Source organism: Lygodium microphyllum, chromosome 22 (assembly GCF_053477565.2).
Source record: "Lygodium microphyllum isolate KBCC chromosome 22, Lygodium_microphyllum_v1.1.10, whole genome shotgun sequence".
In the NCBI taxonomy this organism is placed as follows: domain Eukaryota; kingdom Viridiplantae; phylum Streptophyta; class Polypodiopsida; order Schizaeales; family Lygodiaceae; genus Lygodium; species Lygodium microphyllum.
Genome location: NC_141156.1, coordinates 47387362 through 47409942, shown reverse-complemented (window position 1 = coordinate 47409942; position 22581 = coordinate 47387362). Strand labels below are relative to the sequence as shown.

The window sequence follows — 22581 nt, the reverse complement described above, 5'->3', positions numbered from 1 at the left end:
TGTGGTAAGAAATGGGGTCAAGTGTATGATGCATGCAAAGTTGATAGGTTGCACAAGTCTATCGCTAGCAATGATGCTCAATGAACTTGAAAATGGTAAGATATAATAGATGAGTGCATACATGGTTGAGCTCATGTACGTCTATACAATCATGCTCCAACAACAAGAGACAATGTGATATTCTAAGAGACAATTGCTATAGAAGGGAGTCCAAATGAAGGCCAACCTTTGCCATCTATCACCACAAGCAAGCCAACTTACAACAAAGAAAGTTGGACCAATAAGAGGGATGCACGATTTGATAAATTGATTTCTCAATTTGCTGACACAACATTGCTTGCTTGCCCACTTAAAGCATGCAAGTGAGGAGATAGATGAAGTTGAAGCATGGAGGGAGATACTTGAGAATAGAAGGCTTAAAATCTTAGAGAACTTGGGACTAGCAAAATCGAGTTGGAAACGCGAGGTTCTGGAGAGATTTATCATGCTATTCCAAACAATATTAATGGTCTTGTTGTCAAGGGGCTTAGACAGACAGCCTTTAAAAAATCTATATTTTTATTTTATGCATGAAAGCGTAAAGGAAATTATGGCCCTCACTTCACTATGGCAAGCAAAGAACTGCATGTTAGTAATAATATTAATAACTTGGCTAGGCCTTACGATTGGGAATCAGTTCTCCGGGACACACATTTTCAAGCTGGCGGTTCGGCTGAAAAACAGTCATAATGGAGGATTGTTGCTTGCCTTCGCGCATTTCTCAGGACTGACGACGATGCGAGCCTCCATGGCAGTCCGATTCCCCTCCTGAATGTCTCACATCGTACGTGCCAGATGATTCTGAACCTCTTACGTTTTGGCTTGTGCTTAATGCGACAGACAATTCCTGGTTGGTTAAATGAACATCTTGATGTACATTTGTCTGATCTTTTCATCATACTTGAAGCACTCTGCTTGTATTGAGCTTATTTATGAGATTTTGTGTAGTTAGTTCCATGATTGCTCATTTCCGGTTTCACTTATTTCAAGTTGCCCCTGTTAGTGGCTGCTTTATTACAGATTCCGTGCTAAGCCTTGTGCTTTTGCTTGTGCAGACTTCGCACTCATCTTCAGACAGTTTACAGCAGTATGGTTTCCATGTGCACTTGCAAAGGCTTGCCTCTAGCAAATCAATGTCCTCCAGAATCCTAGATCCTTGGAGTTGCAGTGTCAGATGGCTGAGAACACATGTTATAGGGTCTCGACAACTCCTTGTTGAGATCTATTGTGAACATCCCGCCAAGATTGGAGCAGATTAGTGTCGTTTGCCAGAAACAAGACATGGGACACCCTCTCCTCTTGGAACAGGTATGAGATATACAGTTCCAGATGGATGAGAACACATGTTACAGCCTCTGGAAAACTCCTGGATGAAATCTATTGGAACATTCAGCCTAGAATGGAGCAGATTAGTGTTGCTTGTCAAAAACAAGAAATCTGCTCACCTAATTCCTGGTAGAGGTCCCCAAAGAGTAGTTGGAGGTATTGCTAACCTGCTGCCCGTAACAAAACCAGCCTTCCTTCTTGAATAGAGTGGTTTATGACCTAATTGACCAGTAATTACAACAGATAGTAAATTCAAAGACAATGAAATAAACACTTCATGAACTAGCAATGGATAGCCAACAGCAGATTGACCCCAAAGTTGGCACTTCTTCTTGTGGTATTCTTTTAGATTTTATTCCTCAAATCTTGTGTTACACAACTGCAATTGAGCTCCAATTTTCGAGAGGACTTGGGCCATACCTTAGATTCAAGAGGATCGCTCTCCAAGAATTCCCTCTTCCTTTATCAATTGGCCAATCTCTCGACAAATTCAGGAATGTAGGGCTATCACAAATGACCAGCAGCATGAATTCCCAAATTGCCCCTTGATTTGATGCAAATTCAGGCATACATTGGATCTTCAACACTTGCATGCAGGTCCCTTCCAACCATAGACGAGCAATCCACTTTAGATGTGGTGTTCTCAGATTTGCAACAATCTTTCAATCGCAGGGCTGCAATTTGAGTACATAACTTCCCAAGATGGTGGAGAAACTCTAATCACATGTATTAGGTAGAGATAGCCACAAAAGGTATATGGGGATGCTTAAGGTGGCCCTTGGTGTCTCATGAAGAAAGATTGAAATTAGCTAGAATGTGAGTAGGGGTAGGCGAGCTCTCCTACTCAGCCTATTCCAATCCTTCACAAAAACTTGGTAATAGGGACTATCAAGTAGTGCTAGCCCTCTCGGTGCCAGGTGGCCTAGAGTTGAGATGAGTGCTTGTTGCATGGAAACCTTGTCGTTTGAATCTGTTAGCAATCATGTTTGTCATGTATGGTCATCTCTTGCTTGAAGAGTCCAAGAGTGATGATCACAAAATAGTATGCACAATAGGGTCTTGAGTCCTATAAATAGGGCTCGGTTGCCCTAAACCTAAAGTGTCCTTAGTGTATATACACTAAGTCACTTCATAGTGCTACTAGTGCCCATCTGGATGTCCAAGGATGTAACACTTTCCCCCTTATGAATGATTATTGTCCTCAGCAAAATAAATATATTGAGGGATGAAGTGGAAAAAATGACTCTTCAAGGAATATATTGATTCTCAAGTAGTCTCTGTCTTTGAGTGGTTTTTCAATTAACCAAATACTTGGGATAAACAGTCCAACGGGATCATTTACTGTGATGATTGATTCTAGTCCGAGTGGAATATATCAATAATGTTCTTGAGTTGTGGGACTTTCTCAATTAGAATAATGAGTTCTCATTGCCCTAGCCGTTCTTTTAAACGACTCACATGGAACATAGGGCGAACTTGGATCTTCATAGGTAAATCAAGATCGTAGGATACGTTACTTATCTTTTTGGTAATCTAGAAAGAACCATGATACCTTGAATATAATTTATAGCACTTGTTGATAGTTATTGAATTAGAGTTCTTTGGGACTTTAAGGTAAATCCACGTGCTCTCTTGGAGTTCTTGAGGAGTATGATATTGGTTAGCATAAAACATAGCACGATCTTGAGCCATCTTAATGCTTTTTCTCACAATGTCAACATCTCTTGCATTTCATGGAGAAAGTCAACCACACTGACTGCATATTGAATCCCTTGGGCTCAATGACAATCAATGGTTTTGGCTCATAGCCATACATAAGCATAAACATGCTGCAAACATTTGCCAAATGCTTAATACTATTATAAGCAAACTCAATCTAAGGAAGGTAATGCTCCCAACCAGATTGTCTATGGGAGATATTTATAGGAAGCATATTCTCCATAGTTTGATTCGTTCTCTCGGTTTGTCCATCAGTTTAGGATGCTCCGAGGACAACAAGGATAATCTGGTTTCCAATTTTCGGAAAATCATTTGCTAGAGATAGCAAGTAAACTTAGGATCTCAATCATTAGCTATTTTATCAGGCGAACTATAGAGTATGTAAAGATGCTCAATAAAGAGACAAACGAACTTGTGGCTTTTCATAGTCATCTTTGTAGGAATGAATTGAGAGATTTTTGTCAATCAGTCGACCACAATCCAAATTGCATCATGACCTCGATTCATATGGGGTAATTCTACTATAAAAAATTCATAGAAATACTAATTCACTTTCTATCAGGAATTTGTAAAGGATATACTGTCGTTTGTTTGTGCCTTTTAGCTTTATTAAGCTGATATCACAGATACTCACGTACATAAGACTCAATGGAAGTCTTCATGTGTAGTGAATAAAAGTAGCGAGTAACTAAGGCCAAATTCTAGTGAATACTAGGGTGCCATGATTGGTGTGTCATGACATTTGTACAAAATTTTATTGTGGATATCTTGATTATCAAGCATACATACTTTGCCTTGTTTACAAAGTAATCCTTTGTGAATGGAATACTTTTTTGCCATCTTTCTCTTGTTAGCGATTATCAGGTCCTGGCCGTACAGGTACCACGTGGCAGTCTGGTCGGACTGACCAGTTGGCCAGCCACGTGGCAGTCCGACCTGTACAGTACCAGTTGGCTGCATTTAATGCAGCTGACCTGCCATTTCTGGGCGCATTCTTTTCGGCTATTTATAGCGGACATTCTGCACAGTCTTCCACACTTCTGATTACAGATCTCAGGCTGGAGATTCGTGCAGATTACACGCTGGAGATCGTGCAGACTGCAGCGTACTTCGAGGTGGACAATAGGTTGCATCGTTGAGGTGGAGATACGTAGTCCCGTGCACTGCGCCCGTGTATATATCTGCATATCTTTGTATACAGCACACTTTATATAGCAGATCTTCATCTTCCATTGTCTCTTTCTCTCTCTCTCTTCTCTTTGTGTTCACTCTCTCTCTTAGTCTTGGTCCCACGCTTCCGCATTGCTGCACTCTGACATGGTATCAGAGCAGTGAAGTAGGGCTAACTGAGTGAAGAACCTACCTGAAGAGGAGATTCCATTGCGATACAAGGCTGCGTTTCCAGCATTTGAGGGCGAGTGGGAGGGCTGCGCATCGGAACAAGGCCGAAGCGAGCGTGGGCACGTGGTAAAGTAGTCCAGTTGGTGGATTTGCTGCTGTTTATTGCTGTTTGAAGAGGAGGAAGGCTGTGTTTTCAGCTTTCAAGTGCAGGTTTTACTTTTTCATCGCCTCCGGCGCGGGTGAAGAAGGTTCGGGACGCGGAAGAAAGAGCCCTAGTAAGCTGCGTTTTCACAGTCAGAGGGGGCTGCTTTTGTGTTTTTTCAGGCATTACAGGTGAAGATGTCTACAGAGATTGACTTGGAGTTCCAGACGATCATGGATCGGAAGGTGCCTGTCTTACCGGCTCTTCCCGCAGATCAAAAGCTTGATGGCGACAATCACCGCATTTGGCGCGTGATGATGTTGGCCATCCTTGAGTCTTACGATTTGGCGGAGCTTGTACAGGAGGAGATTGACCGGCCCTCGGTGAGAGACGAGTCCAAACTCTCTTCCGATGCTTGTGCGGAGTTGGCCAAGGCCCAGTCTCACTGGGACAAATTGAATGCCCGGATTCGTTTTTTCTTTTTTTGTCTTGTACTACAGCCATGATAGCCCACATCGAGCACTTGATGGTGGCTCGGGAGATATGGCTGGAGCTTGATCAGATGTATAACCGGATGACCCTTATGAAGCAGGTTTCTTTGGAGACGTAGATGCGGACTTTGTCCGTGAACAAGTCTTCTTCGTTGCGGGAGCACATCAACAAGCTTAGACAGCTTCAGATACAGGTTCAGAATGTGGGGAAGCCGATTTCCTCCGAAGACATGGCGATCACACTCCTGTCCCAGTTGCCGCCACGATTCGGTACTTTCTACTCCGCCCTTATTGCTTCGGGACGTGAGTCTACTCTTCGGTGGGAAGAGCTGGTTCCTATGGTCTTGGACGAAGAGGAACAATTAAAGGGACAACCTGCTTCCAAATCGGAAGTTTTGACAGGTCAAGCCTCTCAGAAGAAGGGAAAGGACCAAATGAAGAAGAGGAGGACAACAAGTCAAAGAAGGACAAGGATAAAGAATCCACATGCCATATTTGTGGTAAGACCGGCCATTGGAAGAAGGATTGCCCTGACAAAGACAAGAAGGACACCAACAAGGACACGAAGGATTCTGGAGCGGTGGCTGCACCCTCATTAGCTGCGTTTCTTCATCTAGCAGTCATTGAGGACTCTACACTGAAGGCTTCTGATGCTACGATGATAGCTCCCTAGGCTCGAGAGTGGATCGTTGACAGTGGTGCCTCCCGGCACATGACTCCTTCATCAGTTGGTGTTGCCCAGTTGCGACCTTCGCGTGGGTAGATTCTTGTCAGAGATAGCTCTTCGGTGTCTATTGCAGGACGGGGTGAGATGCAGCTTATTCTAGATGGATGTGGTGGTACTCATACCTCAGAGGTCTTGCATGTGCCAGGTTTAGGATATCATCTACTTTCGGTTCATAAGATTTGTTCACTTGGACTTTTGGTTGAGTTTGACAGTGATTCGATGCGAGTCCTTGATCGTGGGTCAAGGAAGGTTCTCTCATCAGGATATGAGGAGAACGACATCTACAAATTGACGTCTTCTATCACTCTACCTACTCTTCTTCTTACCTCTCAGACACAGTTAGAGCTATGGCATGCTCGGTTTGGTCATCTCAACTATGATTATCTTCGGAGGGCGTCATGTGGACAGCTTGTTCGAGGGTTGCTGGACATAGTGGTGAGCCAACAGCCATGCATCTCCTGCATTCGTGGGAAACAGCATAGGGATGCGATTCCCAACAAAGCTTCGCAGCGGTCTACTTCCGCGATGGAGCTTGTATCTACGGATCTTTGTGGCCCTATGCGGAACGAGTCCTTGAAAGGGAGCTCGTACTTCATATTGATCGTAGATGACTACAGCAGGATGACTTGGGCCTATTTCTTGGCATTGAAGTCGGAGGCTTTCTCCCACTTCAAGGATTGGCTTCTCTTTGAGGAGAACCGATCGGGCCGGCGATTGAAGACCTTGTGATCCGACAAGGGTGGTGAATTTATTTCTAATGAGTTTGCTCCTTTGTGTGTAGATAAAGGTATTCACCAGGAGTTTGCTAACACCAACACTTCTCAAGAAAATGGCATTCTTGAACGGAAGAACCGAAGTGTGATCGAGATGGCGTGCACCATGATGGAGCACCGACAGACACCTCAGTTTCTGTGGACCGAGGTTGTGGCTACTGCAGTCCATTTTCTTAACCGATCCCCCACTTCGGCTGTTGATGGGATGACACCTTTTGAGGCTTACTTTGGGACTAAGCCCGATGTTTCTTATTTCAGTGTTTTTGGGTGTGATGCCTATGTTCACATTTCCAAGACTCACCGTGATAAATTTGAAGCGGCTTCCCGAAGACAGGTATTTGTTGGCTACAACTCTCAGTCTCAAGGCTATCGTTTGTATGATCCCGTCAAGCGGGATGTGTATACCAGTTGAGATGTGTGGTTCGTGGAGGTTCCAGCCATAGCAGCGGGTGAGGAGCATCCCGTTCTTGGAGATCCAGGGGAGAGTTGGGCTCTTGAGACAGTTCCTTTGGAGCCAGCGTCCTTTGATTCTGATTCTGTTTCCGATACAGAGTCTATTGTTCCACCGGTCACCCCCGAGGAGTTACCATCGGTGGATATCCCAGACTCTTTAGCTGATGGAGAGAGACGAGGAGAGGTCCGGCCTCCTCCTCGTTGGGCCCGTGACACACTTCGAGATTCAAGGATCGAGGGGGTCCCTGAGGAGTGGGGACTGCAGGATGGTCCGCGGTGGTTATGGAGGCACCAGGCACATTCTACGGAGCTTGTTTGCTTTAACTATTGTTTCATGAAGGATCGAGAGCCTACCTCCGTGAAGGAGGCTTTACAGTCTGCACCATGGAAGAAAGCTATGTAAGTCGAGTTGGAGGCTATTGAGAGGAATGGCACTTGGTACCTTGTGCCTCGCCCCTCTCATAAGAAGGTGATTGGCGTCAAATGGGTCTTCAAGACCAAGTACCTTAGCGATGGTTCTTTGGACAAGCACAAGGCTCGCCTTGTTGCTAAAGGTTTTGCACAGCGCCCAGGGATTGATTGCCATGATACTTTTACCCCCACTGCTCGTATGGCGACTATTTGAGCTATTCTTGCCTTGGTTGGCCATAGGAGATGGCCTGTCTACCAGTTGGATGTGAAGTCAGCCTTCCTCAATGGTGATTTGAAGGAGGAGATCTATGTCGAGCAGCCTCCTGGCTTTGGATCTTCAGATGGGCAAGTCTACAGGTTAAAAAAGGCCTTGTATGGCCTCAAGCAGGCTCCGCGTGCATGGAACGAGAAGATTGACTCGTTCCTTTAGTCACAGTTGGGATATCGGCGCTCCCAGGCCGATCCGTAGCTTTATGTACACACTTCCGAGGCTGGTTGTGTGCTTTTTGTGTTGTATGTTGACGATTTGATTGTCACAGGTGATCATGCACAAAAGGTCAAAGAGACGAAGGCAGCTTTACATTAGGCGTTCGAGATGACGGACTTGGGTCTACTCCACTCTTCTTGGGCCATGAGATTTATCAGTCTCAGAAGGGGATTTTCATCTCTCAGCAGAGATATGTACAGGAGCTCTTGGTTTCTTTTGCGATGGAGGATTGTCAGACCATTTCTACTCCTATGGATCCGAACTGGAAGGCCACCTCCCATTCAGATTCTCCCTTGGCGGATGCTCCCCGCTACCGTCAGTTGATTGGATCATTGATTTGGCTCCTCAACACTCGTGTTGATCTTTGTTTTGCTGTTGGTCTCTTGGCGGGGTTCATGAGTGAACCTCAGATGGTGCATTGGCAGGCTGCTCAGAGGATACTTCGGTATTTGAGAGGGACATCTGACTTAGGGATTCATTATCCAGCAGGCACAGGTGGTTCAGATCTTGTACTTGCAGGTTGGAGCGACTCGGATTGGGCTGGCGATGTGGACCACAGGCGGTCTACTACAGGCTACTGTTTTACCTTGGGTGCAGGTGTTATCTCGTGGAGTAGCAAGAAGCAGTCCACGGTAGCCCTTTCGTCTATAGAGGTGGAGTATCGGGCCGCGTCTTCCACCACATGTGAGGCTGTGTGGCTTCGGAGATTGTTGGAGGAGCTTGGCTGCCCCCAGACTCGTCCTACTTTGCTGCAATGCGACAATGAGAGTTGCATTGCCTTGGCACGGAATCCTGTTTTCCATGCTCGGACGAAGCACATAGAGATCCAGTACCACTTCATCAAGGAGAAGCTTCTAGATGAGACCATCGCTGTGGAGTACAGCAAGATGGAGGACAATCTTGCAGATTTGTTTACGAAGGCGATTCCCCAGGCTCTACTTCGGAGACATGCCAGATCCCTCAAGCTTTTGTCCCGTCTAGGCTCTGAGAGGGGGTGTTAGCGATTATTAGGTCCTGGCCGTACAAGCGCCACGTGGCAGTCTAGTCCGACATGTACAGTACCAGTCGGTTGCATTTAATGGAGCTGACCTGCCATTTCTGGGCGCATTCTTTTCGGCTATTTATAGCCAACATTCTGCACAGTCTTCCACACTTCTGATTACAGATCTCAGGTTGGAGATTCGTGCAGATTACAGGCTGGAGATCGTGCAGATTGCAGCATACTTTAAGGTGGACAGCAGGTTGCATCGTCGAGGTGGAGACACGCAATCCCGTGCACTGCGCCCGTGTACATATCTGCATATCTTTGTATACAGCACACTTTATATAGCAGATCTTCATCTTCCACTGTCTCTTTCTCTCTCTCTCTTCTCTCTGCGTTCACTCTCTCAGTCTTGGTCCCACGCTTCCGCATCGCTGCACTCTGACATCTCTCAGTAGTTAACTTTTGAACATCCAAACCGCCAAAGCTTCTTGAGCTACTAGGTTCCTCTTGAACCAATTGCCAAATCTTATCAACATGAAGATCATTTTGGCAACACCCTTTGAGAGAAAGATAGAAATAAATCGAAATTTTGGAGAAGAACAAAGCATTAACTTCGGGAATTTGGCTAAGGGTATCGGCAAACACATTTACTTGTCTTTTGATAATGGATTTCAAAGTCAAATTCCTACATAAGAAGCGTCCATCTTGCCTTATGGCCATGGAGATCGAGTTGATCACTAAGATATTTCAGTGAATCGTGGTCAATCCAAATAATGAATCAAACACCGTATAAATAAGGATACCACTCTTAAGGGCATGAATAACTGCCAATAGTTCCTTCTCTTGAGTGATGTAATGTGTTTGGGCATCCATAAGCTTAGGGCTCTCAAATGTGACAGGTCGGCCATCCTATTAAAAAACAGTGTCTATAGCATAATCACTTGCATCCATATGAACCTCAAAAGGTTTATTTGGATTGATAATTATCATTTGTTGATGCAACACTAATGAGATGTTTCTATGTTTAAAAACATTGATCGAGCTCACAAGTCCAAACAACTAGCAGACTAGCGCGCTTTTTCTTTCTTCGGATATCCTTAAGCAAACATGTTAAGGGCTCAACAACATGATCATAGTTCTCAATGAACTTTTGAAAGAACCCAGTAAAACCCAAAAAAGATTTTACTTGTCTTATGGTCCTTAGAATAGGCCAATCGAGTATTATTCGAACCTTTTTGGGATTAATGTGCCATTAATTGAGATAACATGTCCAAGATATAAGAGCTCCATGCAAAAAAAATCGCACTTTTATAGTTTTGCAAACAATTGCTCTCATCTTAAGAGATGTAAGACAATACACAAGTGATTCACATGCTCCTCCAACAACTTACTATAAATAAGTATGTCATCAAGGAAAACGACTATCCACTTTCCGAGATACGAGTGAAATAAGTTATTCATTATTTGCTAAAAAGTTATGGAAGCATTTATTAATCCAAACGGCAAGACAAACAATTGATAGTGTTTATACCGCATCCAAAACATAGTTTTTAGAATATCCTCCGAAACTATCCATATTTGATGATAACTAGATCTAAGATCAATCTTCGTGAAATATCCACACCATAAAGTTGATCTATAAGGTCATCCATCCGAAGTAATGAATACTCGTTCTTGATGGTTATCTTATTGGGACATTTGTAATCAATACAGAAGCACATCATGCCATCCTTTTTTTTTTAGCAAGGATAGGTGGACCCCATAGAGATTTACTAGGTTTAATAAAACCCTTACCTAGGTAATGTGAAGTTGTCTAGCGATCTCATTCTCCTCTTTCGAGCAAAACCTATAGGGTTGCTGAGAGAGGGAATGACTATTGGGCTATTGAGAAACCACATCATTTTGTATAGTTTCCTTTCTTCATTTCCACTTTTGGTTTTTAGTTTCCAACCCCAAAAAAGGCTTTCTAGGGTCTTCAAAGAGTATTGGAGCGCTGTACGAGAGACTTTAGTAGGCGAGACTTCAGATTGTTCATGCCCATATATATGGCATCTCCCATTCATTCTTGACCACATCCCACATCTTTCACTCACTTTGTGAGACTGTCATCTCTCTCTCCTTCCACCATCTCCTTCCCTGTTGCCATGCATCAATCTCCAGCTTCCTTGGGCTGCGTTCATGGTGGCAATGGCTTCTTTATCTCCAATTGGCGACCATCCTTTCATCGTGGCGACAACATCTTGAGGATGGATCTCTTGCATTTGACATCTTCTATCCTTCTCCTTTAGCTAGCGTCCACCACCATCACCAAGTGTCAGATTTTCAGCCCCTATCCTCTGCATTTGCTAATCAGGAGGCCGTATCCATTTGCATTTGCTACATATGGTATCTTCTGCACAATTGGTGTGACCTTTATCTTCACCAAACATTAGCATTTGGATTATTCTCTCCTACGTTTGACAACTCACACTCTCCAGACATTTGCATTTTGGTTCTTGGCTACTTTCCAACTATTAGGCATAACTCTTCTAGTTGGTGTTTCCATCTTCAAAGACTGGCTACATTTGCATTTTCAGTTTCTAGCTCTTCCGTCTTCCTCAATGTCACTTCCTAGCAGTTGGTGTCACTCTTCAGGCTTGCGTTTGCAAATCCAGAGGCTCCTCATTCTTCGATGGCAGTCTCCCTGCTCTAGGTATCACTACTCATCATCCTTGCGTTGCAGATTCAAAGGCTCCTCTTGTTGAGATATCGAGCTCCACTCGTGATATGGCAGGGTGACCGTTGTGCATTTATGTCACCGACTTGCCAGTTGCAGATGCGGTTGGTACACCGCCCATGAATAATAGCTAGATGACAGCTATCCTTATCTACTCTAGTTCGTGGCTCAGTTAGTATGCCACCTTAGTTAGTTGAGTTTGGTTTGAGACCCATATATAGGATTCTTCTATTTCTATGTACTTGAGTTCTTTTTGGCTTACACAACTAAGAAGAGGAAAACAGTTTTCAGCCTCCACCCTTGTGTGTATTCCCCCATTGTGCAAGCAAGAAAGCTACAAGTGAGACTCCTTCCTTCTCTCCACAATCTTGACACGGTATCAGAGCCTTGTTCGTGGTAAGGAGCTCAAGAAAGCAAGCCAAGTTCGCGGTGTTCTGGTAAGAGGACCAGTGTTGCTTTCATTTTTCTGTTTTGGGAGCAAGTCTCTGCAGATAGCACAGCCGGAAAGTGCAAGAGTGCATTGTCTCAGATTGAGACGCCCTTCGCGGTGTAGCAAGAGGGCAGTATATGCTGCGGGAGAAGGCTTTAGCCCTTGGTTGCTCTGTTTTTTTTATTTGAGGCCATTTCGGGGCCTGTTTTGGAGGCGGAAGTTTTCTGCACGCACTCAAGAAAATGCCTTGTTTTATGCTGTGCGACCACTGTTCTACAGGTCGGTGAAAAGTTATCATAGAAATTGCATCGTATACTTGTGTGCAGAGACATTGGGAGTTACAGAATCATCCTTGTTTCTTGTTTATGCAAAATCGTCACTAGGAAGTGACTGTGTGGTCAAATACCACTTTTGCCAGTTTTGCAGATTTGCCCTTGTGAGGGTGAAGCTGTGTTTTTTGCAGTGACAGAATTTTTTGCAGTGTTTTGTAATGGCGTCTGATTCTTTTTCACAGATTGTAACTGAAAAGCTTGACAAGAACAACTTCCAAGTATGGAAGTTTAGAATGACGAATTTCCTTATGGGAAAAGGATATTGGGAATTTGTTGCAGGAAATGAAGAAAAACCAGTTCTTCTTGATGTTTTCAATCAACAGCAAATGCAGGCATTTAAAGCATGGTATGAGAGAGCCAGGAAAGTTATGTACTGGCTGTTTATCAATATTTCAGACTCTATGATTGTGCATATTCAGGATGCAAGTACGCCAAAGGAGGCATGGGATACTTTGTCAAAAATGTATAGCACAAATACGCAAGCGAGGAAAATGCAGCTCAAGCAAGAGTTGCATAATGTGCAAAGAGAAAGTATGAGCATCAATGACTACCGCATGAATGTGAAGAAGATTGTAGATGCACTTGCTTCCATTGGGTCGCCGGTGGAAGATGATTTAGTTTCTATGACCTTGAATGGTCTAGAAAAGGATTATGCACAGTTTCGGACATCCATTTCAGTTCGTGAAAGATTTCCTGATTTTGAGGAGTTGATTGCTCTTCTAATTTCTGAGGAGCAGAGAAATGGCGGTGCATCTTCTTCAGGAGGAACTTCAAAAGAAATTGTCTTTTACTCAAATGCTGGAAGAGGTAGAGGCAGAGGTAAAGGAGGCCGATCTAGAGGCCGTGGTAGAAATCAGAATATGCAGCAGACTCAAGAAAACCAGTCCTATGGAGGAGGACGTGGTAACTCTAGAGGCAGGGGAAGCCAAAGAGGTCGTGGTGGATGGCAAAGAGGCCAAAATGCAAATAGCAATGTTGAATGCTACTACTTTGGTAAAATGGGTTATATGGCTAAAGATTGCTATAAAAACCAGAATGACATCATGAATGGGAAATTGCAACAAGGAAATTATGCATCTTCTAGTAGACAAAGTGATGACAGAAATGAGCATTTGTTTATGGTGCAGCACATGAACAATTCTGTGACAAGTGCAGAAGAAAGCAACGAAGTGTGATATGTTGACTCAAGTGCATCAAACCACATGACAGGTCATGCAGAATGGATGCAGGATGCAAGAAAAATGGAAAAACCAGGATTTGTGGAGACTGGTGATGATACTGCACATCCTATTGTACAGATTGGAAAAATTACTTTGTCTATGCAGGATGGGAAAAAGAAATACCTGTCAGATGTATTTCATGTCCCAAATATCACCAAGAATTTGGTTTCTGTTGGTCAAATGGTTGAGCAGGGCTTGCAGGTCAGATTTAATCCTCATGGATGCTTTGTTGAGGATATGAAAAATAAAGGTCGCTTGATAGCAAAAGGAAAGAAGAAGGACAGAATGTTTACATTGGATGTAGACATGCTTGAATTGAGTGCAGGCACATGGGACCGGTGTAGTTGCAGATATTGATATCTGGCATAAATGCATTGGTCATGTTAATGTACAGCGACTTAAATCAATGCAGGTCCAAAATATTATTGCAGGATTGCCTAAATTCAAGGTTGTAGAAATGCATAAGGTATGTGAAGCCTGTCAGTTTGGAAAACAGGCAAGGAAACCATTTCCTAGACATGTTCAAGAGAGTAAGAAGCCATTGAAATTAATCCACTCTGATGTGTGGACTACTAAAGCTGCATCTCTTGGAGGCTGTCATTATTTTGTCACTTTTATTGATGACTATAGTAGAAAAGTTTGGGTGTATTTTATGAAAAAGAAAAGTGAAGTTTTTGGGCATTTCAAAACTCTTAAAGCTATGGTTGAAAAAGAAACAGGCCTGCAAATAAAATGCCTAAGGTCAGATGGAGGGGGAGAGTACCTCTCAAATGAGTTTGCAAGGTTCCTGCAGGAGCATGGCATAAAGCAGCAATATTCATGCAGTCATACCCCACAACAAAATGGAATTACAGAAAGGAAAAACATGCATATTGGAGAGGTATCTCGTGCCATGCTCAATGAAAAAGACCTGCCAGATTTTTATTGGGCTGAGGCAGTTGCTACAGCAGTCTACATAATGAACATGACTTCCACTGCAGCAATACATGGGATGACTCCAGAGGAGAGGTATACTGGTAGGAAACCAAATATTTCTCATTTGAAAATTTTTGGTTGCATTGCCTATGTTCATGTGTCAGATAAGCTGAGATTCAAATTGGATCCAAAAGCTGAGAAGTGCATCTTTATTGGTTACTCTTTGCAGCAGAAAGAGTATAGATGCTATTACCCTTCTACTCGTAAGTTTACAGTGAGCAGAGATGTTTTTGATGAGATGAGTAGTTGGTATAAACCAGTAAATGTGATTGATAATGTAGATGCACAAAATGGTAATTCTGCACAGAATTCACAGCAGCAGTCATAAGATATTAGTGGACCTGGAGCGTTCTCTAGCAGTGGTTCACATTCTTTGCCATGGACAGCAGGCAGATTGAGATCAGGAGAATCTTCTCAAAGCAATGCAGATAGTGGTATGCAGGTATCACGAAAAGGAAAAGAGAAGGTAGATCAGCCCATGTTTGATGTGAATGCAGGTCACTTTTATGTGGATGGAGAATCCAGTGGCTCAGAACAGAGCATTGATGATGAGTTGGGTATTCCTTCTATTGTTACACGTGGAGTAAGGAAGACCAGAGATGTTTTGAGAGCGCCTGGGAGTTAGTCTACTTTGCGTAGGTCTACCAGAGCTAGGTATCCTGTGAATTGGCTGAAATATGACATTGCTGCACTCAATTCAGGCATGTCTGCATCCAACGTAAACATTCTGCCATTCTTATTTCCTTTTGCTATCAAGCGACCTTTATTTTTCATATCCTCAACAAAGCATCCATGAGAATTAAATCTGACCTGCAAGCCCTGCTCAACCATTTGACCAACAGAAACCAGGTTCTTGGTGATATTCGGGACATGAAATACATCCGACAGGTATTTCTTTTTCCCATCCTGCATAGACAAAGGAATATTTCCAATCTGCACAATAGGATGTGCAGTATCATCACTAGTCTCCCCAAATCTTGGTTTTTCCATTTTCCTTACATCATGCATCCATTCTGCATCACCTGTCATGTGGTTTGATGCACCTGAGTCAACATACCACACATTGTTGCTTTCTTTTGCACTTGTCACAGAATTGGTCATGTGGTGCACCATAAACAAATGCTCATTTATGTCATCACCCTGTCTACTAGAAGATGCATAATTCCCTTGTTGCAATTTTCCATTCATGATGTCATTCTGCTTTTTATAGCAGTCTTTAGCCATATGACCCATTTTACCACAGTAGTAGTATTCAACATTGTTGTTTGGATTTTGGCCTCTTTGCCATTCACCACGACCTCTTTGGCTTCCCCTACCTCTAGAGTTACCACGTCCTCCTCCATAGGACTGGTTTCCTTGAGTTTGCTGCATATTCTGATTTCTACCACGGCCTTCAGATCGGCCTCCTCTACCTCTGTCTCTATCTCTTTTAGCATTTGAGTAGAAGACAGCTTCTTTTAAAGTTCCTCCTGAAGAAGATGCACCACCATTTCTCTGCTCCTCAAAAATTAAAAGAGCAATCAACTCCTCAAAATTAGGAAATCTTTCACGGACGGAAATCGATGTTCAGAACTGTGCATAATCCTTTCCTAGACCATTCAAGGTCACAGAAACTAAATCATCATCTTCCACTGGTGACCCAATGAAAGCAAGTGCATCTGCAATCTTCTTCACCTTCATGTGGTAGTCATTGATGCTCATACTTTCAGCCATTCACTATGCATATATAGTCAAAGTGATACAGGAACCAAAACCCACTTCTTTTGAGCAAGCCATGGGAAAAGAAAAATGGGAGAAAGCCATGGATGAAGAAATGGATGCCTTGGAAGCAAATGCTACATGGGAGTTGGTATCTTTGCCTAAAGATAAGAATGCAATTGGCTGTAAGTGGGTTTATAAGGTGAAGCACAACGCAGATGGTTCTGTAAACAGATACAAGGCAAGATTAGTAGTCAAGGGTTATGCACAAATATATGGCATTGACTATGAAGAAACATTCAGTCCGGTTGCAAGGATGGCAACTGTAAGAGCAATCATTGCTATGGCTGCATCAAAGGGATGGTCTTTACATCAGATGGATGTAAAGAATGCCTTCTTGCATGGTGATTTGCAAGAAGAGGTCTATATGGAGCAGCCACCAGGTTGTGTGCATGTTGTTCATCCTGAGTTTGTTTGTAGGTTGAAGAAAGCCTTGTATCGCTTGAAGCAAGCACCTAGAGCATGGTCTGACAAGATAGGACAGTATCTTGTCACTATTGGCTTTTAGATTTCCAAGGCAGATTTCTCACTTTATGTGAGAAAAACAGAGAAAGGTATTATGCTGCTTGTCATTTATGTTGATGATTTGATTATCACAGGTGATAGTGATGAAGATATCCTTCATGTGAAAATGCTATTGAAGCAAAAGTTTGAGATGAAGGATTTGGGAGAGCTGCGTTATTTCTTGGGCATTGAGGTGATTAGATCACCAAGTGGAATATGGCTCTTGCAGAGGCAGTATAGATTGGACATGCTGTCCAAATATGGGATGACAGGCTATAAGCCTATTTCAGTCTCTTTGGAGCAGAATGTGAAGTTGAGCGTAGATGCAGGTGAGCTTCTCGAAGACACTACTATGTACAGATGCATAGTAGGAAGTTTGATTTATATGACTATTACCAGGCCAGATTTGAGCTATGCTGTTGGATTGGTAAGTTAGTTTATGCAGGCTCCAAGGAAACCACATTTGGATGCGGCTAGACGCATACTTAGATATGTGAAGTCCACATTGCAGTATGGACTATTTTATAAGACTGGGGTTCAGATACAGTTGCATGGATACACTGATGCTGATTGGGCTGGTAGTATTTCTGATAGACGATCTACCAGTGGGTATGTGTTCTCTTTTGGGAGTGCTGCAGTCACTTGGAGCAGCAAGAAACAGTCTACAGTTGCCTTGTCGAGCACAGAGGCTGAGTACAGGGGTGCAGCAATGGCTGCATGTGAGGTAGCTTAGTTGCATAAGCTACTTTATGATATGCATCAGCCTACAGATGGGCCAGTTGTCATTTATTGTGACAACATGAGTAGTATACACTTGGCAAATAACCCAGTCTATCATGCTAGAACAAAGCACATTGAGGTGCATTATCACTTTGTGCGGGAGAGGGTTTTACTAGGTCTTATTGATCTAGTTTATGTCAGCATAGAGGATCAGGTAGCTTACATATTTACGAAGGCATTGGGCGCAGAGAAGCTGCGCAAGTTCAGAGACTTGCTTGGTGTGCAGGAATTGGGATTGAGCTCGAGGGGGAGTGTTGAGATATCGAGCTCCACTCGTGATATGCCAGGGTGACCGTTGTGCATTTATGTCACCAACTTGTCAGTTGCAGATGCGGTTGGTACACCGCCCATGAATAATAGCTAGATGACAACTATCCTTATCTACTCTAGTTCGTGGCTCAGTTAGTATGCCACCTTAGTTAGTTGAGTTTGGTTTGAGACCCATATATAGGGTTCTTCTATTTCTATGTACTTCAGTTCTTTTTGGCTTACACAACTAAGAAGAGGAAAATTGTTTTCAGCCTCCACCCTTGTGTGTATTCCCCCATTGTGCAAGTAAGAAAGCTACAAGTGAGACTCCTTCCTTCTCTCCACAATCTTGACACCTCTTCGACGGCAATCTCCCTACTTTGGGCGACACCTCTTCATCTCTATGTTTGCAGACTCGGAGGCTTCTTTGGTAGTCTCCTTGCTCCAGGCCATCCTTCGCGCTACGGTACCCTTGTATATCAGATTCACTTCATTATTTCATTTCATTCATGTGAGTTTCTCTTCTCTTCTCTTCTCTTCTCAGTGTTTGTCGTATACACTCTGTGTTCCTCCTTGCAAACCCTACTATCTCTCTGGTTGCTCAATTGTTTCTTGACATGGGCAAAGTCTTGATCCATATATATGGCACCTCCCATTCATTCTTGACCACACCCCATTTCTTTCACTCACTTTGTGAGACCGTTATCTCTCTCTCCTTCCATTGTCTCTATCCCTGTTGCCATGCATCGATCTCCAGCTTCCTTGGGCTGCGTTCATGGTGGCAGTGGCTTCTTTCTCTCCAATTGGCGACCATCCTTTCATCATGGCAACAACATCTTGAGGATGGATCTCTTGCATTTGATATCTTCTATCCTCCTCCTTTAGCTGGCGTCCACCACCATCACCAAGTGTCGGATTTTCAGCCCCTATCCTTTGCATTTGCTAATCAAGAGGCTGTATCCATTTGCATTTGCTACATTTGGTATCTTCTACACAATTGGTGACCTTCATCTTCACCAAACGGTAGCACATAGTTGCCTCCGTACTACGTACGGTACTATCCGTATGGTATCGTACGGTATGTATCCGTATGAATTTGTATGTTTTTTTGGGCCTATTTGGGCCACCTGGTCTGCGCGTCCTCGATGTTGCGTCCCGCGTTCCCTGCACCCCTACCTTTACTCCTACATGTTTCGCCTGCCTACGTGGCACTTTTTGGGGGGGGGGGTGGGAAGCCTTGGATACCTCATCCCACCCCCTTTTCCAGCCATGCACTCCCCCCCTAGCCCTCTTTGGATTCCTTCCAGCTGACAGCCCTCTCTTTGACCGTTGACCCCTCTTTGACTATTTGAACTTTGATTCTTCTCTCATCTATAAAAGGTGCACTTATCCTCCATGCTTTCACACCAATTCAGTAAGCACTTACCATTCTCATCTTCCTCTCTTGGATCTTGATTCTTGAATGGACTTGTGATTTGTCATTCTCGAATCTCACCTCCCATCCCCTCTTTCTTGCATCCTATCGAAGCATTTGCCATTCTCAAGAGTCAAATCTCATCTCCCATCCCCTCTATCCCGCACCCTATCAAAGCATTTGCAATTCTCATCTCCCATCCCCTCTCTCTCACTCTTGCTCTTTCAACTTTACCCCAACCCTCGGGCCTCTCAAGTCTCCCTCCCTTTCAACTTTCAAGACTCAAGTTCCAAGAGTCAAGACTCAAGCATCTCTCTCTCTCTCTCGGGCTTCTTTATACGTCATCGGCACCATGACTGGTGAGAAGCACGAGGCCTTCAATGTGCATGTGATCTATGTGGAGAGGGACACAAAGAAGTCCAACTCCCACCATTGGACATGCAAGTATTGCGGGAAGCGCTATACAAGTAGTGCAACTCGGCTTCTTCAACATCTTTCCAAGATGGGGGACCAAGTTGCTCCATGCAAGGAGATACCTCAAAACATCGCGGAGGAGATTCTTGCCAAGATGAGAGGGGGATCCACAAGAGGAGGAGGAAGTGGCTTATCGACACCAACTCCTATGCCTACTAACAAGGAAGCATAAAATGTGGGCGTATCTTCAAACGATGTGGGAGAGGCCTCTACTGTTGGTGGTGGGGACTCCACATCCGCATTCGGCTCCGGTAAAAGACAGAGTGGAGACTAATGCGGTGTCGGAGAGACAATCCTCTCTCTCTTAAGCTCCTGGTCATGTGCGTGTATCGGTTGCCTTTCTTAGAAATCTTGCATTCAATGTCCTAAAGCAAGAGCAATGGAAGAAGATGATAAAAGCCATTGCCAATGTAGGTCCATGTGAAGGATGGACAGGTGTTACATACAATGACATGAGAACGAAAAAGATTGATGAAGAGAAGGAGAGGATTGATAGAGCTTTTGATCCTATTCGGGCCGCATGGATAAAATATGGTTGCTCCATTCTCACTGCGGATGGAGTGATCGTAAGAAACGGGGCATCATCAACATACTTGTCTCATGTCCACTCGGCACTTACTTTTTGCAGACTGTAAATACCGGCAAGAGGGGGAGGAAAACGACGGGCGCATTCATCTACCGCCACATTCGACAAGCTACCATTGCAGTATACATTGCAATTTTCCTTTTAAATTTGTTTCACTTTCTTTCATTGTGATAATATCATGAATCATAATTGAAATTTGATTTATGCATAACTATCTATCTCCCTACTCTAATAATTAATTTCTCTCTAGTATCTATGATCTATCTCGATTTTCTCTTTCTTCCTGGGTTGCAAGATCCCCAACCCCCAGGCCCCATCTCTCTTCATTCTTAAATCTTGAAAGTTGAAAGTTGAAACTTGAAACTTGAAAGGGTCAAGTTTCAACTCTCTCTGGACTCTCTCTCTCTTTAACCTCCAATTTCCAAGTATTGTTAGTAATACGTATGCTTACTTGTAATTTGTAAATTGTGACTGTAGGTGGGCCCCTCAAATGTGGTGCAAGTTATTACCGACAATGCATCGAATTGTCGGCACATGGGTCATTTGCTTGAGGCCGAGTTCCCTACGATTGTGTGGACTCCATGTGCAAGTCATTGTTTGGACTTGCTCATGGAGGACATTGGGTGTTGAGAAACCCTTCACTCTTCACCCGCAGTTTGCGTTTTGCGTTTTTGCGTTTACGGTTTGCATTTAGGATTTGTAGCCCCAAAAAGGGGCGCCATCCTAGATTGAGTGTGCCTATTTATAGGCCACTCTCTCATTCATTCCTTACGGTTGATTCATTCAGTCCGTCACCTCTTCTCTCTAGCCTCTCCACTACCCTCACACCCCTTCAGGAGGACATTGCGGTTCGTAGTTCATGGTTGTCTTCATTATCTTCCTTGTGCTACGGCACCCTTGTTCCCTTGTATCACATTCACTCCATGATTCAGATCTTCATCATTCCATTCATCAAAGTTTCTTCTCTCTTCTCTTTTCTTCTCCATGTTTGCCGAGATTACTCCGTGTTTCTCCCCGCAAACCCTACTGTCTTGTTGGAACGTCATCTTTTGACATGGTATCAAAGCTGGTCACCAAAACGCAGCAATCTGGAGGTTGGAAACTGGTAAATGCAGCAGTGTACCACCGATTGGAGGCTGAAAACTGTGCATAGTCCGCTGTAAACAGCAGGCTAAAATGGTGTTTGAGAGTGTGGAGCAGTCACCAACAGTTGAGAGCTGTCGGCCGATAGCAATGGACAGGTTGAAGATAATGTGATTGCAGTCGATGATGGCTGGACAACAGATGGAGGCGGGCCGTAGGTTGGAAACTAGGCGCCAACAGCAGCAAAGGGTGTGTGGATTGGTGTAACCTGCAAACAAGGATGATGGCTGAACGGGGTCAGCCTGTCTATTTATAGATGTGGAAGGGCGCCCCAAAAATTAGGGTTTCCATTAAACTCTCTCGAACCGCTCCTCGTTTTAGGGTTTGCATTGAACTCTCTCAAACCGCTCTGCGTTTTAGGGTTTTACTCTAAAAGAGCATTTTTAGTGTGTTTTGGGGCTGTTTAAGAGGCTAATCAGCAAGTAATGTATATTTTAGCTCAACACCCCCTCTCAGGCCCAAAACTGAGCTGAAAGGTTAGGCCAACCATTGTGATGTTTATGTACCCCAAGGCGTCCCACCCCAAAGTAGCCATGGCATTGGACAAAGGGTGCACGTCAGCTGCCCAGTGGCCTACCAAGACTATAGAGGCGATTGTTATCTTACCAAGGGAATCCAAGTAGTCACCCCAGAGAGGACACGGCATCGGACAAAGGGTGCACGTCGGCTGCCCAGTGGCCTACCAAGCCCTACAAAGGCGGATGGAACTACATGGTTTTTTTTTGTTTTTTTGTTTTTTTGAATAAGTGAAGTAAATTTGATGGGATGCGGCCGATTGAGTAAAAGTGACCCAGAAGACGGGAGTAGGGAGGGTACACCCAACACATCACAAAACAGTACAAGCTAACCCATCCACTCAGGGTGTCGATGACGAGGAAAAATAGGTGATGAGGTATCCATGTGATGAAGAAGGACGGTGGTGTGGCAACAACAGTCGCCGGTGGAAACAGCTTAGGATCCGCGCAAGTGGTGCTCTAGACAATGAGATGCAAAGTATTACTTGCACGGATCCTAGGCTGTTTCCACCGGCGGCTGTTGTTGCCATACCACCATTCTTCTTCATCACATGGATACCTCATCACCTATTTTTCCTCGTCATCGACACC

The 22581-nt window shown here is 43.9% G+C and overlaps 1 protein-coding gene across 5 annotated transcripts in view; it reads left to right on the top strand.

Moving 5' to 3' along the window:
* The first annotated feature begins 632 nt into the window (after positions 1–632).
* Positions 633–22581, top strand: part of UCP3 (Mitochondrial substrate carrier family protein) — a 29981-nt gene continuing 8032 nt past the window's right edge. The window contains exons 1-2 of one of the 5 annotated variants that reach the window (XM_087662961.1): positions 634–823; positions 1095–1347. The gene's annotated coding sequence lies outside the window, so the exon portion shown is untranslated. Of the gene's footprint in view, positions 890–1094; positions 1348–1375; positions 1522–22581 lie in introns of those variants that run through there. The other 4 variants (XM_087662962.1, XM_087662963.1, XM_087662964.1 and 1 more) reach the window with 4 other exon arrangements.